This window comes from Phalacrocorax aristotelis, chromosome 3 (assembly GCF_949628215.1).
Source record: "Phalacrocorax aristotelis chromosome 3, bGulAri2.1, whole genome shotgun sequence".
Lineage (NCBI taxonomy): Eukaryota > Metazoa > Chordata > Aves > Suliformes > Phalacrocoracidae > Phalacrocorax > Phalacrocorax aristotelis.
This window is the reverse complement of record NC_134278.1, coordinates 92,249,598-92,267,761: the sequence shown is the minus strand read 5'-3', so window position 1 is coordinate 92,267,761 and position 18,164 is coordinate 92,249,598. Positions and strand designations below refer to the sequence as shown.

Sequence of the window (18,164 nt, the reverse complement as noted above, 5' to 3'; positions counted from 1 at the left end):
CCCGAGCATACAATATTTTCTATACAACCCCACCCAACTCTCTCCAAAGGAGAAAGGACCTTTCTGTGAAAGAACCAGGAAAGCCACATGAGAACTGACAGCATAAAACCACGGAAAGGAGCCTGCCTTGGAGTGAAAACCAGCTACAAAGTGCTTTGACTAAAAGTAACCTTGAATTTTACAGTACTGAAACAGTCAAACTTTTACATGGGATAGAGCACACTGTTGATTGTCGAGCCACCAATATGAAGAGTCACACCCATGCTGAGGAGCAACACGACCCCTTTGGCAAGCCAGACAACCAGCTGATGCCCCATTTGAGTGCAGAGAAGGTAAGTCAGTGTGCTGAACACCAGGATGCTGAAATAAAGACTTGCCTCGTCACTTGGCTGCTGTCACTTCCTTTGTTTGAGCCTGAGTTGCTTCTGCTGGCTAAAGAAGCCCCATAATTCTGACGGGTGTTCGCAGGACTCGGCTGGTTTTTGCTCAGTGTTGACAAAGGGGCCTTTTCACGGGAAGCAGGTGGGCTGGGTCTGGACTTGTTGGATAAGGATCCATTATTCTGACCATGAAGGCCACAACTGGAGGAGAACCAACATGGTTAAAGCATACTGGATTATCTTTATCACACAACTCATTATGTGTCTTATTTCACGCACAAAGTTGTCTACACACTAAAACAGGTAGATAACTGTGAGTGGCCGGGAAGAAAGTCCTGAAGTCATCAGCCACTGCACCCTCTTTCACTGACTGTGGGGCTCTCAGTCTGAATTATGTGATCTAGGGAAACGGTGGCCATTTTCACGTTTCTCTGTGGCTAGCACGGTTCCCACTGACTCCACCAGATCATCCACATTCCCTGAACCTCTGACTCCATTAAGTAATGAGAGGACTGCAGCCTGGGCTAGTGCCAAAAGAACCATGCTTCAGCCTTCCCTGGCCAGACCTGCAGAGAGATGCCTGCTCGTGGAGGTTTGCTCTAAGACTGCTTTCATGCTCCTTGGCAAGCAGCCTGAGGGATCACAGTGTGTGATGAAAACAGATTTGTTTGAGCCACTGTTCCTTTCTCTCTTTGGCATAGAGGGTGCTTCAGCTGCCACTGTCAACTATTCATAGAATCATAGAAGAGAACCATAGAATCATTAAGGTTGGAAAAGACCCCTAGGATCATCAAGTCCAACTGTCAACCCAACATCACCAAGTCTCCTAAACCATGCCCTGAGGTGCCACATCTACACATCTTTTAAGTACCTCCAGGAATGGCGACTCTGCCTCCTCCCTGGGCAGCCTGTTCCAATGCCTGACCATTCATTTGCTTAGATATAGTTCAAACCCTACTGTGAGCAGGCTGAAATAGTATTAAAATAGACAAAGAAAACCACACATTTTTTTCTTCCTTCCTTCCTTCCTTCCAGTTTCCCTCATACGTATCTACCTTTCTTTTCCCACTCTTTATTAAATAACCTGACTGTCGACTGTGGGCTTGAAAGCAACTGGTATCTGTGCTGCTGGCAACTGCCAAAGGACTGAGGTGCTCTGAGCACAGCTTCCCAAGGTGGGTTCCTCGCTTGCTCACTTGGTTTGTCTTCCTGCACTGCTACACTGCTACCTACATCCTCTCATGGAATTTGTTCTTCTAAACTGTAATGAACGGGCTGGTTTCAGAAAAGAAAAAGGCAAATCCAGCCAACCAAAGAGGCTTGAACATAAAAATTTAAATACCACAGCACTATGAAGCAAGAACTCTCCTCAAGATTCCCTAACTTGGTTTCGTCCCTCCTCTGAAAATGGAACAGTTTATAAGGAAGGTGGCTGCTGCAAACCTTCATCACACTGCTGTGGTTTGGGTGATTTTATAATTATTTTACAATGAAGTGCTGGACTGTGGTTTGTGACAACACTGAGATTTTTCAGAGGAAGTTGAGTCAAACAGTTAAAAGAGAACATATCGCAAAGGAGACCTCTCCTTCCACTTCGTACAGTACAGCATCAACTCTTGGGTGAGGCAGAATTCACATAGACTGTGCGTAACGCAGCAATGCAATTGAAGGAGCATTATTACAGAGGCCTTCTGTCTAATTAAGTGGGTCAGGATGCTCTAATTTAAAGTTACATTTCAATGCACAGAAATACATGCAATGATACAGAATCTTACTGCAAGTAAGGTGATTTTAGGGCTTCATATTATACTTAGTATTTTTCACACACACACACACACACACCCCTGTCCAGTACCTTTACTGGTTAGATTTAATCTAGAGAGTGCTTAGGTAATGTTTATTTTTCTAACAGTCTCATGACACAGATAGGAAACTGCTCATTAAGCATCATTCTGCCGATCTCTGTGCACTGGGGCACACTCCGACCTCAGAGACATCTGTGTGACTTAAGCATAGAGGTATCCCACTGCCAGTCCCGGCCTGGCCTACCTGCCAGCACTTCCACAAAGGGCAGGAAACCCGTCCTGTCAATCTGAACTCTTTGCACCTGCTCCAACAAATGTAACCAGCAGGGATTTTGTGGGTGGAGCACAATGTGCGCTGCTCCACCCAAATGTCCTCACCCTCGCATTCACAAGCTCTCTGGATTTGCACTTCACAAATGATAGGGAGAAATCTTACAGAAATCTTTCTTGAAAGATTCGTTTAGATAGATAACTGATCTATATTTTTTTTTTTATTTGCATATAGTTTTAGTTACAGAAAGGTTGGGCAAGGGTGTTGAATACAAAAGCATCAAAGGCAATATTGTCTACTTCTTCCTACAAAAAATAAGGTCATGACCTGGAAAGGGACATGCCAAGCTGACAGTTTATTACAAAGAGAAAACAGTGATAAGACCAAAAGGTTAAGGTTAACTTCTTAGAGGTACTGCTGTTAAGCAACATACACCCAGTTGTCTCCTCCTCCACTCCAGCTGAAGTCTTTTCTGTCTTACCTGAGGGTATCTCCCATACTTGTTATGAACAAACAACAAAAAAATACCTGTCGGCTGATCTGGCCTACTGACATGTTTTGGTCTCAAAAAATATAGCTTTTTTTTCCCCTTTCTCATATTACAGTTCTCATCAGGGTAAGTGCTGCCCAAGAGCATAGTGTTAGCCAAATTGTTCCAAAACTCACACTAGTGGTATTTTATGTATTAGCTGCAAGGCCTTACATAGTAGTCTCTCTCTGCACTAGCAACTCTCTCACTCTTCAGGAAAAATTGCTTTGCTTACTTGTGAGAAAAAGACCTTTTGCTTCCAGCAGCCGACACATGGGCTTCAGGCACTGAGGTACAGCCTGTGTTGCTTGAAGAGCTAAAATTGGTTTTAACCCCTGGAAAAGAAAAGGGACGAGTAAAAACACAGTGGAAATCATAAGTCAAAGGCTGTTTTAAAAATCACAATGAACAACAGGCATCATCCCTTTGCCCATCCTGTGTGAATTTTAGCAGTTGCATGAATTTTCCAACATCCCTGATGTCAAGCACGTGATTTGTTCTGGATTTGCAACATTTCTTCAGAAGTGGCACTTAAACAAGAGCAGAGAAAAACCATTTGGACACAAACCCCTCACACTAAAGAAGCCCTTTTAGGACACGGCTAGGAACATTTGTTGTGACAACCTGTTTGCTTTCTTACAGCCGTCAATACAAGAATCAGGCTGCTCACATGGCTCCTGCAGCAGCACACAACTGTCACTGCAGATTTCGCTTGCTTTAAACCATATGAAAAGACTACGCGCTGGGGGAAAAGCCGCTTCCATTTTGGTTTCTGAGACGATGTGCACATACATGCATATGTACATATAAATGTGTATAGGCTAATAGGGTATATGTGTCTGCGTATGTACACACATATGCAGGTTCTCGTGGCAAACAGAAGGACAGTAAAGCAGCTCTAATAGCCTTAAATCAATCCAATAATCATGCGCGGCTCTCAAGTGCTTCTGGGGTATTAAGCCATCTACCTGATTTCTGACTTTCTATGGATCACAGCTTTTATTTCCCAAGCCCTGGCATGTACAGGGAAAACCGCTTTCATTTTGCTACAAACAGTAGTAGGTAGAGCTACTAAGAAAGTCTTATCACCTGGAAAAATACCCACCCTAAAGTTAGGATCTTTTTCAGTCTGTCACTCAAATGGCAGATGACCAAAGCCATATCTGGGCCTTACACTGCAAAGCCACAATATTGTACGATGACTTTAAGCTGAGGGAATGGAAATAACTTTCCAACATCCTTTAAACAGCTGGTCGGGGCGAGCACCTCTCACCTGAGAATTTCTGGGCACCGTCTCACGCACAGACACCCCCAGCCAGCAGCTGCAGACTTACCATGAACCCCATTTTTGCTATATTTTCCATGATGCATCTGCAGATACCATCATCCCCCACTGGGGTGGATAAACCTTCAGCTGCACAGTCTTTCTTAAATCCTTTGCAGAACTGATGGTGATGTGCACGGCTTGTACCCCAGTTGACTAGGTTTGTCGCTGTGACAATGTGATTGCGAAAGCTCACACATCTAAGTCCCAGAACAACGCACCTAAGCAGCATTAACCATGAAAGAGGCTGCCATTTCTCAAAAACCATTTCTTTTGTCTGAACTGGCTATAACACTTGTTTTGCCCTGATCTGAGACTCCCCTGACTAAGAGGATTGTCTTTACCCACCATTTCCCACAAAGGATACCACATATTGAGTCATCAGCTTAAGCGGTATCTCAGTTGAAATTCATTCATACATATATTTCCATGCTGCAGCCACTCAGTGTCACAGTGCTGGCAGGCAAGACAACTTGGCACTATGCTCTGACGGAAACGCTCATGCCACGCGTAGTGGCATCCAACACTGAGAGGCCCGTCACTCTGGCCCCAGCCCACCTTGCAGCAGGCTACAAGCAGCAGCACACCCACTCCCTAGGAGCAGAGCTGTGCACCGCTCTGTGCAACGGGAAGAACAACACAGTGATGGCCAACAAAGTACTGCAACGTTTTCCAGGATTGCTTCTTGCCTGCAAGACACTGGAGTGAAATAGTGCAGTATCAAGTGCTGTCCCTGCACTTTATTGTTCGGTGGGCAACGGCACTGAGCTAAGAGAGTGCTGCAAACAGCATCATGCTTTCTGCACTGCCTTTTAGCCTCCTTGCTGCCCTGACAGCACCACTACAGTCACCTAGCTCTAGCTGACAAGGAGGGGAGAGGGGAGCCTGCAACCCCACGACTGCATGCTGTGCTGCCCATGATGAGGAGTGCAGGCAGTGCCAGCTGGCACAACCCAGGCAGAGGCAGAAAAGGCAGTGACGGTACCTCAGATGTGTGTACACATCTGCCCCATGGGTTGGAGGACCACTGTTTAGGGAGCTAACACCGTCCTGCCACAGCACTGCAATTGGCTGGGCAAGGTAGAACAGCTTAGGTATACTTGGTCTGCCAGGACAGTATGCAACAGCATCACATACGTACGTATGTATATGGAGCCAGTATATACATTTCTTACACAGATCCACACAATAACCATACACCACAAGCAATCTAGGAAAGAAAACCAGACTGCTCACATGCACGAACAAATGTAAGAAAAAGAAGCTGCTCAGAAGTGATGAAGTCTTGCTTCAGCATTTCCGGCTTTTCTTCAGATAACACCCTTTAAAAAATGACCCATGTTGAGGGCAAAGGCTCCCAGCAGGGAATGTACTCAATTCACAGTGTCAAGCTCAGCCGACAGCGTGATTTTGTTCCAGTCCCTGGCCTTTGACTTACTATGCGATTTACTATTACTATACATGAGACTCTTGCCTTGCACTTTGCTATAAATTTCACATCCAACAGTAACTGCGTAAATGCAGATATAATCCTGGGAGCAAAGACCAGGACTCTCCTCCACGTAGACTGCTCTATTCTTTGTGTGACAGAGAAGCTGCTCCCATGTGCTCTGCCTCTGCCCACGTCTGACAGATACCCTCTACTACCACGAGGTCTAAAGCCAGTGGAGGAAGCTGATGATGCTCTGTAGGTTGCAGTGGTTGAGAACTCTTGTGAGAGGTGTGGATTTGAACTCCTTTGGTCTAAGGAGGGCACTGAACTCAGATCTTTTCCCCAAGCTCTACTTGCTCAGCTGCCACACAAAACAGGGTGGGTTGTAGCACCAGTGCTGGCCATAGTTCAAAGCAATGAAACGTGCTGGTTGCTGGCACTCACAGAGGTGGTCTGGCTCTGGTACAGAGGTTCAGAGTGAATGTGAGGCACGTGCATGGGTGCAAGCAGGGTACAAGTAGGTGGCCAAATCTGGGAGACGGGCACGCCTCTCTGGCCTCTCCTGTGGACTGGGAGAGGTACGTTCCTGCCTGGCATGCTCTCTGCTGTGAATCTTGGATTGTAGTACCTAACCACCCCCTCTTATTTTATATGCAGTTTAGTCATCAAGCTCAGACTTGCAAGTTGTGCTCCCAGAATGACAGTGAGAACCTGAGCACAGCAATGCCTGGCATCAGCATCCCCTCCCCTATCCCACTGCGCTGGCCAAAGAAGCTATCACTTATCACTCTTGGGTGGACATCTACCTGACTGCTTGCCTGTGCTCTCTCATCAGACAGATCTGTTAATCATGTTGCAGCTGATTGCACAGCGCAGTAACAGCTGATAAATTGGCAGCTGGCAAACATGCAGTCAGAGAAGACGTGGAGCAAAACTTTCAGTGTGGGTGACCATCAACTGTTCAAACCTGCTGGGTGAGGGGACTTCCAGCTCAATACCAGGCAGAAGACTTTGGGGAAGAACTTCAACGCAGATCCTGCTTCCCTGCATTTAGATCTAAACTTGATTTTACTTGATCCCCTCAATTCATACTGCTGGTTGTGTGACCTAAACTAATTATGCATCTTGATTTTTGCTCATTTAGTTCACCTACTTTTCTTACTTTGGAAGAAAGTTTGTTATCAAATAATCAAAATTTATCTCATTAAGCAGTTTTCCAATCTCATCTAAATACTATAGCTTTGGTAGTAATCTGAACTGCATTCATGCAAAGTATAAGCACTGCAGATCTCAAAATAAATATGGAATGTGGCTTGTGTATGCTGTGAAACCACAGTCAGTCAAGCTCATCTCTAAAAACAGTCACTACAAACTAATTACTGAGATTGGCTGAGAGCCATCATGTAGACTCTGCATATCACTGTATCCTGAGCCAGCATTTTTCTTCATTGTTTTTAATTCATGGATTTGCAGAGCAGCCACGAGCAGATGTTGGAACAGACAAAGAGCATTACAAGGTGGGGTTTTTTTCCTGCTTTATATACCTTACAGAGATTCTTCGTACGGAAATTAGCCTGACCTAATCATTTTTTGTGATTCTATATGCAGTTTGAGCTCTTCTAACACCACTTTAGAACAGCTCCCAGCAATTTTCCCTTCTCATCCCGAAATGACCTTTGTTGGGGGAACACATGTTCACGGAGAAGAGAACAGTCTGGACAACTTATCTTTCTGTTCAAACCAAAAGGCTCTTTCGATCAGAGATGGAAGGATGCTACTTTGCTACTCCAACCTCATTAGAAACATTGAGACTGGAGGTTCAAGAAATACCAATAGATGTATAACATGATACTCAACTTGTATATGACAGTTTTGGAAAAACGTCCGTGATGTGTAAATCCACCTACGGACAAGTCTTTAATAAGGAAGCATGTGGTGTCACCTCAGGAGTTTTCTCATATGCCTGGCAGTACTACCTGGTGTGCTTGAATAGAAATGAATAGGCTGGTCAGAAGTACTTTTAGAAGCTGGAAAACATCATCTTTGGCAGGGATGACTTAACAGGACACAGAAAGGGAGTGAACTCCATCATAGACTAGGTCAACATCCCAGCCGTCCCGTTATGTTGGCGGCAGAAGTTTAACAAAGGGCTTTCAGAGGCCTCTTCAACACATCTCCTAAATCTGGTTCCAATGCACAAGGAGGAGAGAGGCTGGCTGGTGCACAGCAACAAACCCCGCAGGCATGCATTCACAGCAGCAAATGCTGCAGGTATGTGTCCACAGCATATATGCAAACGCATGAAATCACATGCTAAACCTGATTCAGCTGAAAGCTTTTGCACAATCACCCTTAATATAAGGCACATGGTTTTCATTCTAATGTGCATAAAACATTTTAAATCAGTTTTACATGTTTTCAACAGGGAAGAGAAAACCACCAGAATGAGAAACATATCTGAGAGGTAACTAACTAAGCAGCCCTGCAATCCCAGGATCAAAAGCAAAATTTGTCATAAAGCTAGTCAAACATTTACTGTAACGCACACCTTGAAATTATTACAAAAAACTAATAGAGATCAAGTGCCATCTACTGAAACGAACAGTAAAACCCTACCCAGTATATTGATTGGTTGCCTAAACTATATTTCTATAGTTATAAAGAAAGACAAGGTGGGTCTCAAAGCAATGAATGTCAAGTTACGACTGCTGTCATTTGCTTGTTTTTCCCCCCAGTAGCACTCTTAGCATTAAGGAACACTAAGGACAGACATGAAGCCTGTGCTTTTTCAGCCTATTAATCCTTGAGGGTTTGCGGTCACACCGTATTCTGCCAACTTTAGCAAAGACTCACAGCGTGCCAGGTGCCCAGACTTCGAAAGCCAACAACTTCCTGTTACTTAGAGAATTTCAGAAGGGAGGAACAGACGACCTGTAATGAAATGCCTCAACATGGAAGCAAGACGAGGCTTGTAATCCAAATAAAATACAAAACAAACTCTGCAGAATTTTCATTTCCTTTAAACACAGCTTACATAACAGTACACCTAAGATACGGTATTATAAGGTACATCTACTGTTTTGTTACAACACATTAAAAGTAATATAATTCAAGCTCCTTGGGGAAGCGATGTCCACCTTGCAGCGGCTGGAGCAGGATTTATGAAAGGATGCCAGGGCCCCAGCTCCACGGGGGGAATTTTGGAAGTAGCGCTCTCCCTATCTGCCACCTCACTTGAGAAATCCCACTCTCAATCAGCAGAGTGTCTCAGCTATGTGAAACTCTTGTTTCTGGGCATGCCTAGAAGCAGGTCAGCTTTAAAGGAGCTCGGTGCCTGGCTCCTCTCTAAAGACCAGGGTGGGTGTTTCACACTACACAAAAGACATCAGGGTCCACACAAAAGCAGCCCAAGGAAAGCTCTCTTCTGCTCTCTGCTTTACTGGAGAAAGGATCCACCTGGGATTTGCAGGGCCAGATTTAGCTTTGAACTGGGAGGAGGCTGCACATCATCTCCCCATCACACCACCTGGGACACGCACTGCGTCCAGCTGTAAGAACCAGGGGAGGAGATGGGGTTCCTGTCCTCTCAGCTTATCAGGGCCTTCTCCAGCTCCTCCACAGATTCACCCAGTTTAGGGTGCCTGCACGTCTTTGTCACCCGTTGCTACATACATAGTGGAATCCAAACAGGCCTGAATTTCCCACAGCTCCCCTGCCTCCATCAGGAGACCCTGCCTAACCCCTGCACCCAACACACCTGAGAAAAGTAAGTTCTACAATCTAGAGTTTTGGGCAAAGTTGGGCAACCTCTGTCTAGTTGCTCTATCAGATGCTGGGTTTTATTTTCTTTTCATAATTGTGGTTTATTTATTGGAACAGGGACTGGGCATGCATTTCCCCCTTCTTCCAGGCTCTTCCTAATCTCGGAATCATAACGACAGGTGAGGACCAAAAGAGATTGAAGGCATCTAAAACACATGAAAACCACGGAAAACAGCCAGAAAGAGCAGAACATTTGCTGCAGTAGATACACAAATTGCAAAGCCTGCTCCAGCTTGACCTCACACATATTTTAAAAAAAATACTTAAGAGCGTGCAGTGTGTATAGCATCGGTTTCTCTTATTTGACTCATATTCCATAACGAATGAGCAGAAGAGAGAAAAAGGCTTCTTAAATATAAAAAAGACTTTTTTTTTTTTTTTACTAAAGATCACAGCTCTTGCCATCTTCCATACCTGCCTCAACTCTGACCTCTAAACCTCAGTGCCCTTCTTACGCCAGGAGCTCAGCCATCTTTTCCAGATGGAGGAGGAGCATGTCCCCACAGTCCCCAGGAGACCTGCATCTCTATCAAAAGGCATTTGGCACTAAAAGGTGAATTGGCTGGCACAGGTCTCACCTTGTCCAACAGCCCAGCGGCTGAGGCGCTCCCTGCAAAAGTCCCATATCTGCATCCCCTACTTACTCAGATTTGCAGTTGGAGCCGTGGCTTTCTCACGGACCACGCGCGAGGCTGAGCTTGAGGTTGCAGGCGTCCTGAGGCGAGAATCTCCCTTTAACAGTTGGCGTCCCACTTTCAGGAGATCTGGAGTGGTATCAGGACAATTAATGGGCCAGAGAGAGAGAGAGAGAGAGAGAGAAGAGTTATGGTGTGCCTGCTGGGTACTTGGCTTCAAACCCCCAGTACAAGAGTAACTAGATTATACAAAGTGGAAGAGCTTCCCTGGGAGCAGACTCCCTGCATCCCCTCAGCCTGCTCAGCGGCCTGCTACTAGGGCACTTGTCTCCTTTGTGCTCAAGTCCAGCCTCCAAAAGAGGCAAACAGACCTAAGTAGAAGTTTCTTTTCCCTTTACTGAACTAAGTAACAGGCATCTCCTTTTAATGTTCTTTTCCTTTGTGAGGAAGGACATAAGCACCTAAGTGCGCAAGATTTGTGCCCGAGACCCTGAATTGTAGGTGGCCTGTGCCACCAGCCCAGAGCTGAGCAGATCATTGCTTAGGACAGATGGGATTCAGGCTTTCGCCTTTTACTTGCCCATTCCTCCTTTGTAACTTGCTGACTTCTTTTCGGGATCCTCTATTATCTCTGTGATGTCTGGGTGCCTGCTGCAGCCCGGTATCCTTCTGAACAAAAGGAGATATATGTCTTGAGGGGCCTCAGCCCAACCACGTCCCTACTAAGCAACATCAACAATAATTTTTTAGAAAGGGTGGATCATACAATCTGTGACATTTTTCTAGAACACTTTAATTTAACAGGAACTTGCAGATTTGGGTTCAAAAATACAAAACACTTGAAAGCCAAAACAGTCTTTGTAGGTGCTACTTTGTTTATTCTTCTTTGAAAGAAATACGTGGCCCTTTGAATGTGTTATCCACACCAATTCAACTCAATTTGTTGAAATTCAAACTCTAAATCTAAAACATATAAAAATCCTAAATAAAAAACGATAGCGCTATGCTCATAATTTTTCAAAGATGCTTTTTCAGCATCTTTTGCTAAAAATATTTGTCTTCCAATTATATTCCGTTCTTATCTCTTGGAAGTTATACAGCACTTTTTTCACTTCAGTGCAATTCAGTTAGCTTATACCCTAAAAATTCTTCACTCCTGCTAACAAAATTCACGGTGCAACGGGAGATACAGGCTGTCCATGTGCAATGCTAGGTGCCTTGGGCAGCGGTCCTCAGAAACAGGACAAACGGACAGTGCCCAAGCCTGTGAGGGATGAACAGGAGAGGAAGAGGCATCTAATTAGACTTACTTGAAGATCCAAGCGTGATCTTCAAACACAAACTTTCTTCCACAAATGAATGTCTAAGACTGGGTTTCCTTTCTATTAAACAAAACAACAACAACAACAAAAAAAAAAAAAAAAAAAAAAAAAAAAAAGAGACAGAAACCGTACTTGGCTTCAGTAAAGGCTAACAGCAGAGCTGTCATAGACCTGATGAGGAACACAGGAGATTGGGGTGGGATTCATCTGACTAAGCATGGATGTCTCTAATGTAGACACCCATGTCTGAGCCAGCCTCGGTCCCATATTTAGGCAACCGAGAGTTCGTCAATATAACCAGTGAGTTCAAGGTACTCCCTCACCCCCGAAACAGCTCCCACAACGGCCAGGAGAGAAATGGCAGATTCACCTGTTCAAGCTGTTCCACTTCTGATCAGCAATGGGACCAGTCACTGGAGCAGACAAGGGGGGCGCCCCCCCATCTGCAGCCCACAGCTCCTGAAGGTTGTCTAAGGAGACCCGTAGATTCGGTTTTCACCTCTTCTGAATCACAAATACCGAGGGATTTACCCCAGGCAGAGGAGCCCCAGCGGGATCCGCCGCCTGCGCTGGGTCCGTTGACCCAACTGGCAGGGACCGGTCAAAAACTGCCACAGGGGGGACCCAGGCGTTCCGATGCACGCGGAGGGGGCTGGGCTATGCAAATGAGGGAACCCCCCAGCAGCCGCTTCCCCCCTGCTGCCAGCCGCCAGACCTCACAGCACCAGCTGCTACAACACACCAAGCCTTCACAGGGTGACGCCTCTCTGTGCTCAACTCCGGGATGCAAGCTTCGAGGTTAGCGCGGGCTTCAGCCTGGGCACGGCATCCTCGCTCACGGAGGGCGACATGTGCGTGCTCATTTCCCTCTGAAAGAGTTAAAAATAACATTAGAAACCCTCAAGCTGACACAACAACATCTTCAACTCGTTTAAACTAGACACAGGAGATGTTTCTGTGATCCTAGTTTTTAAGAACAAAAATACATGCTTTTTTGAGCCTTCAGCCGTTTTAAAAACCATTAGGTGCTGCCACCTCCTGCACATCAGCCCTCCCGCATTGCTTTGCCCTCTCCTGCTGCGTTGCTTTGCCCTCTCCTTCCCCTGCTTGCCAGGCACTCACCACAGCAGCAACGTTCTCCTGGTAGACGGTCATCATCACGGCGTTGGCAGGACCAAAGCTGATATAGGTGGAGTAGGCTTCCAACACGGCCATACTGAGGTAGAACAGAGATGCTGTCTCCTGGCAGATGACAGCCTAAGAACCAAGGATGACACAGTCATTCCCAGGAGGGAGCACACTGCAAAGGGGGGAAAAAAGGAACCCACACAAGCAAGCCCCAGCCGGCAATTTGGTGTGCAGTAGCAGCAAAGGAGACCATTGTATACCAGTGGTACCAGGGAGGGGAGAGGCCCTGAGGTTTGTCCCATCCACTTACCAAGGTGACCCAGGAGCTACTGCCCCCATGTGCACCGCAGATGATGTAGAGGCACAGGAGGGTGATGGACATGACAAAGCAGAACACAGAGACAAACATCACCCAGCCTTGCAGCATGGGTAACTGGACCTTCGAGGATGCCACCAGGATCCAGACAAGGCCCCCAAAGATCTGCAAGTGAAAGTGGGAGAGAAAGCAAGCATGGGGCAAATCGGCTTATCCAGGGCAGAGCCAAAGGCCACGCACACCTCTGGCGCTAGCACTGCACATGGCAATAGCCCAGGGATACCTCTGAGTTCTTCCCAGCCTCCACTTGAAACTGGGTATTTAGCTGGGAGCACCTGCCTCTGATCTTGACTCAAAAAAAGCCTGCCTGTGGCCCTGCCTCCTGGTGTCACTGCCATTCATGCCCTCCCCACATCAGTGTGCTCAGGAGGCTGGTTCAGACATTTCTGAAGGCTGGTGTCGATGAACAGGGAAGCTTATCCCAGTAGGGCATGTTTGCTTCACACCCAGTGTGGCAGATACCTGAAAGGAGTGCTGTCAAAGGCAGCTCAGCTGCACAAACAGCACAGACATGGCCTTAATGAAGGCCACGTGAAAATGTTACCCTGAAAGGAGAGAGAACAAGCTGAAGAGAGGCAATACCGCCAGTTTTACTCTCTGATAGGGGAAATAAGGTTGGGGCTCCCAGCTTCTCCTGGGAAGGAGGACTTGTATTGCTGCTCCAGCTATTTGGGTCTTCCTTCGCTGGCTACACCAGAGCTGCACAATGCACCAGCTGCTGCTCCAGTAGCAGGTGGGACCCCATTCTTCTCACCCAGGCTTGGGAGTTTGCCTTGGGTTTTTTGGTGGGATGGGGAACACAAGGACAGCTACATCTAGGCTCTACCTTTTCTCCACCAGCAGATTCCTACACCAGAGGATGAGAGCACAATGTCCAATGCTGCAGAGTGTTGAGCTGCAAACGGTGTCTGCACTACAACACACTCAGCAGCTTTTCTCTGCCTCAAATCAGCCCAGTTGTTTCTTGGACCTGTGCAAAGTTTAGTCTATGCAGCATCCTATGATGAGGAGTTTCTCGGCTGAACGCACACTGCGTGGAGACTGGTGCTGCTGTGGGGACCTATCCCTCATCACTGGCTGGTCTTGGGCTCGCAGGCAAATCTCCAGAGGTAAGACAGCCTCACTGACTCTAAGAGCATTCTGATCGCCAGTGTATCCCAGGCCAGCCTTTGCCACCATCCAAGTGCCAACTCATACAGATCACGGCATTTCCATTTCCTTGGAGGCTTTTTGCAAGTGGAGAAAAACGTTTCTGATTTACAATACTCAGAAAATGTTACATCATTTGTGCCACCCACATTTGTAGGAAAGTTCATTGGTTACATTACACAAATTGATACATTAAATCAAGGATGCGGTTGAGACCTTGCAAATATCTGAGTGCAAATAGGTTGTCCAAAGTGCTGCTGTTTTGCTGCCTCTAATAACAACCAAAGACTGACACTTGAAAACTAATCCAGTCCCTGTAATAAATCGTGCAATGACACCATGAGTGCGTTGCAGCTAAAGGTCCTGGAGAAAACCTCACCGCTGCTCCATTCAAATCCAACACAAGTGGGGTGAGATAAGAGGTTGGGGGAAGAAGTATCACTTCTCATTTCTTACCACTCCCCAACTCTCCTTTCTGCAGGATGCGATTTCTCACTCAGACAAGTATGTTTGCGTGGTTTGATTACTGGCTTTGGTTCAGAAGAGTCATAAAACTGAGGAAAGGGTCAAGAGGCTTCCAATAAACACACAGCAGGTTGGGGACAACAGTCTGAGGAAAAAAAGTCTTTTAAATAGCCTTTACAAAGCAAACATATCTGCTTTCAGCTCATTTCAGCTTTTCCACCTAGGCCTGGCTATCCAGATATGCAGAAGACTCTTCAAATGAAATAGATTACAAGAATGAAACCCAGCCTCACAGAATAAAAATGGTAGCTCTTAATCAGCACACCCCGATGTGGCAATCGTATGAGCTGCGGGCAGGACCTTCTGGCTTTTTCGCATCTGTCTTAGCATTTGAAATGACAAATATTTTTGTGGTTACCATATTAGTCCACTGCAGGCAACCTTGGATTCCGCTACGGACTGAGAAACTCTTTGTCCTTCTGAATGCTGTGATATGAGGCAGCTGCCCCTTTTGTACACAGAGATAATACAGCTGGACGACCTAGAGTCATAACGCCTCCAGAGATGGAGAAATCCAGTTATGCAACATTCTTCTTTCCCAGGTGGTTCCTTAGCCTTTAGGATGCACATTTCCAGATCTTACCCAAACCAGAGGATAGGGTGCTTATTTTCGTCTCATTAAGCAAGCTGCCTTGCCAAATCCCCTGGAGAAAGGGATTACAAACAGTTCAAGGCACAGCCACGACCGTAATATGCTGATGCCAACAGCATGTTCAGCACCAGGACCACCGTAACCCAGTGGTAGAGGTGGCTGGCAAGTGTCTGCCCCACCAGAACCTCCACAGGGACTTTGTACCCACCTTCATGCAGCTGCAGGAAACCTAGACCATGCTCTCAGGCCCTGGGCAGAGACCAAGTCCCCAGAGCGTATTTGGAGGAGCTGAGGCAAACTTCTCCTTATACATCAGTAACGCCTGCTTTACTCCAATTCTTCTTTGCTCGACAGCTAGGAGAATGAAGTAAGTGCTGTAAATCCCAGGAGTGTGGACTGACTTGGGTGGCAAGGAAGGATTTGGTCACAAAGGGCAAAGTTGAAGTTTTAGCATTAAGTGATCTGAGTGCCATTCTACAACCCTCAGCCAAGCCCCTCAGTGCTGGATGAAAGTACTCAGGCTTTGGAACAAGCCTCTCAAACTGTTGTGAGAAGAGCAGGCTTCATGGGCAGAAGACACAGGAAAAAGGCTTTAGTTGAAACTTTCCATCTTCTAGTCAGTGCTCGCAGCAACTGCTTTTAATCACCTGTGCCAAACCTATTAAGATTATGATCTTCTCCTGCTTAAGGAAACTACAATATGGGAAGAAGTTATAAGGTGTTTGTTCACTCTTTGCTCACCCACTGTTGCCCACGCACCCAGGTCCAGCGCTCTGTGTCTTCAGCTCGGGAACATTGCAGCTGAGCAGAACGGCTTCAGCAGCCTTGAGTCTTTGCTGCTGTGAACAATTACTTCAGCTTGCCTTTAGCCCCTGCTTTAAGCAAACCGTTTATCTTCTGCCTGTTTCAGCTGCTAAAATCATCTTCCAATTAATTAATCGGCTCAAATTGGCAACCTAGTTTAAACCTACCAGCAACCCCTTCCATTTTGTTAGGCAGGAGATTACAAAATGTTTACAGATACACCACAAAAATCCCCTGCAGACTAAAGGAGAGCTTCAGAGCTCCCAGCTCAGGGCTTGTGCTTTTCTCTGAGAGTGAGCTAGGCACCAGGGGTTGCCCTCAGACCCCTATGGCTCAGAGACCTGGCACGGGTCCTGAACCACATGCTTTGTATGAGGTCTCATCCCTCAGGCACCTGCAGCATGAAGCGTGCTGGATGCCCTGCAAACAGGATCTGCCCTCCCCAGGAAGAAGCCAGAACTCACGATTTCAGGAATGAAGAGCACATCTGGAAAAGTTGTCAGAACAGCCAGGCCGCTGGGCAAAGAAGTGGTGGAAGTTGCTGAGGACATTGTGAGCCTCTCCCACGGTGACTGTCAGCTGCTCTGGCTCTAGCTGCTGGAGGTAGAGGTTGCTGCCAAATGCAACCTTCTTCCCTCCCTCTTTTCCTTCCTTCTGTCCCTCCCCTTCTTCCTGCTCTTCCTCCTGCCCTCACTCCTTCCTGTTGGCAGATGAAGAAAGCTGTGAATGGCACAGGTGTGGCCAAACCCTGTGACCAGGGGCTACTTGGTGGCTGATGGGAGCCACATGGGAGGTTTTCAGGAGATGTGAGGAGCCCTGAGGCATTTTGAGCACAGCTGTCTGTACACAAGCTGAGCGTGCAGGGCAAGTCCCTGGGTGGTGGTGGGTGGCACTGCCTTATACCTGAGGGCAGTAGGGAAGACCTGTACACATCCAGACAGGCAACCTCTCATCCCCTTTATTTGCACAGTAGATCAGCTTGTCCGCCACCCACATGAGCTGTCCGCAGCAGCTGCCACAAGGGCAGCTGGTGGACAGGGCAAGACAGGACATGACAGCTACTGGCAAAGAGCAGGGCTGAGAAACCTCTCGCAGATGGACATGCGTCCCAAGACAAGGGCAGCTGAATCGCAGGATGAACCACTTCTATCATCTCAGAGGGAGACTGGATATGCCAAGGTAAGAAAAATGACATAAAATAATGACATTTCCCAAGCCATTTGGCTTTTTCCATGACATCAATCCCTTGGCAGCCCTTTCACAACCACACCAACGCTGGGCCTCTCTGCTTGCTTTGCCATGTAAGTGGCAACCTTGCCAGAGCCCAGCAACAAAGTGGACACTCACCTGCTAGGGCTCCAACAAATAAATGACCGGGACTGAAACCTGTTGACAGTTCATCACTGCGCAACCCTGGAAGCGTGCATCTTCTTGGTTTTTTGGGGGTATTTTAAATCAGCTTCAGTAAAATGTCTCTTAGATTTGTAAATCGTTAGGAAGAACAAACATTGCATAATGCAGGTGAAGTGCTTGGAAATGTTCTGACTTAAATGTTGTTGACATGTAAAATTGTCTGAAACCTCAAAATTGCATGTTACGGTTAAAAAAGGAGGAGAGAATTGTTGGGGTTTTCCTTGCTGAAGAGTAGTAGTGCTGTGTTAATTTTTAAGGAGAATTTCATACTGAAGGGGCTAAGATTGTAAACCTTTGAAAAGCCCACTCGTGATTTGCATTTTGGATTTGTTTTGAAATCTAAAAATTATTAATATTTTAGCTCTCTGTCTTTGCTTTTTTCTCTTGAGCTGTGGAGTTGTTTAGGACACTTGATGTAGTATATGTACATAGATCTGTCTTGTTCTTTTGTGTAATTCTTTTTGTAAGGTATTACGCTTACTTGTTACAAGTACAGTAGTCAAGTACTCCATACAAAGTCTCAGATGATTTTTTTTAGCAAGGTTGATAGGCAATACCTTCTGGGTTTACAGTTTCTCTTGCAGTATATATCTGCGGTGTAATTAACTTCTGACATTTAACATTTCGGCATAGTACTTGGCAGGCCTGCCTCTGTTC

At 46.4% G+C, this 18,164-nt stretch overlaps 1 long non-coding RNA gene across 1 annotated transcript; it reads right to left on the bottom strand.

The window, feature by feature from the left end:
• Window positions 1-359: 359 nt before the first annotated feature.
• Window positions 360-10,451, bottom strand: LOC142055794 (uncharacterized). Its single transcript, XR_012660052.1, has 3 exons — window positions 10,208-10,451; window positions 3,221-3,320; window positions 360-581 (listed from the first exon to the last, which is right to left on the bottom strand). It is a non-coding gene; the product is annotated as an uncharacterized LOC142055794 (long non-coding RNA).
• Window positions 10,452-18,164: the final 7,713 nt, after the last annotated feature.